The 1,264-nt window shown below is 46.8% G+C and overlaps 1 pseudogene; it reads right to left on the bottom strand.

Annotated features, from left to right (window-relative positions):
• Positions 1 to 501: 501 nt before the first annotated feature.
• Positions 502 to 951, bottom strand: LOC719461 (protein S100-A10; annotated as a pseudogene).
• Between the last annotated feature and the right edge of the window lie 313 nt (positions 952 to 1,264).

The raw sequence follows: 1,264 nt of genomic DNA, 5'->3' as shown, positions 1-1,264 counted from the left end.
CTGGGTTCAGGCAATTCTCCCACCTCAGCCTCCTGAGTAGCTGATACTACAGGCGTGCACGCCACCACACCTGGCTGGGTTTTTTTTTTTTTTGGTAGACATGAAGTCTCACTATGTTGCCCAGGTTGGTCTCAAACTCGTGGGCTCAAGATCCACCCACCTCAGCCTGCCCAGGTGCTAGGGTTACATGCGTGAGCCACTGAGCCCAGCTAAACACTACATATATATATATATATATATATATATATATATATATATATATATATGCATGTATGTGTATATATATAAAATATATATGTGTATATATATAAATTATATATAAAATATAAAATATATATGTACGAAGGCAAAGGCTTAAAAAATAATTTTAAAAGTATATATATATTTTTCCCAAACTAAAAAGGATGTGTCTATTGAGGCCAAGAGGATGCAAACAATCTAAAGATCAAAAGCCTATTATTTAATTAACCTCCTTTCTTTGCTTGTTAGATGAGATTTGGATTTGATGTGTCTGTTTTCTTGGCCCTGTCTGCTCACGAAAGCCTTCTACGGGGGAAGCTGCGGGCAGGTTCCTATAGCGACTCTTTGGGAGAACTCTTACGGGGCCGAGTAATTGCTTAGTTCTGCCTGCTTCGTCCCCTTCTGCTTCATAGGTACTACAAAATAGTTGTTGTCCACAGCGGTGAGCCCCGCAGGGAGTGAAAACAAGTTCTGGAAGTTCAGTGTGCTGTCTTGGCGCTGGTCCGCGTCCTTCATTGTTATGTCCGCAGCCAGAGGGGCTTTTTGGTTCTCCAAAGATCCAGGGAACTCCTTTCCCATGAGTACTTTCAGGCCCTCCTTCATTAAGTAGCCTTTATCCCCAGCAAATCTGTGAAACGTAAACAACACGGTTTCCATGGTGTGTTCCATTGGGCCGGGGTTGCTCGTGAGATCTGTTGAAACCTTGGCCGGAGGTGCGTTGTGGGCGCTTGGCAAGCTGGGCCTCAGGGCCCCTCGGGAAGGCGCAGTATTAAGAACTTGTTTTGCAAAGGAGCCCTGGGTCAGGCACTGGGTCTGAGGCTGGCCTTGCGAGGGCCCCTTTCCTTCTTGAGACAGGCCACCACACCACGTGGCAGATGCAGCTCACGGCAAGATGCAAGGGGCAGGACGCAGGAGAGACGCTCAGTCCAAAGTGGAGTGGTGTTTGGGGGCTCTGGGCTGGGAGATTTACATGGGGGTCTTAACTTCTTGGAGTCATGAACCCCTCTGAGAACAAGGCAAGAGC

This window comes from Macaca mulatta, chromosome 16 (genome assembly GCF_049350105.2).
Source record: "Macaca mulatta isolate MMU2019108-1 chromosome 16, T2T-MMU8v2.0, whole genome shotgun sequence".
Taxonomy (NCBI): Eukaryota; Metazoa; Chordata; class Mammalia; order Primates; family Cercopithecidae; genus Macaca; species Macaca mulatta.
Note: the sequence above shows the minus strand (reverse complement) of the source record. Positions and strands in the feature narration are given on the sequence as shown.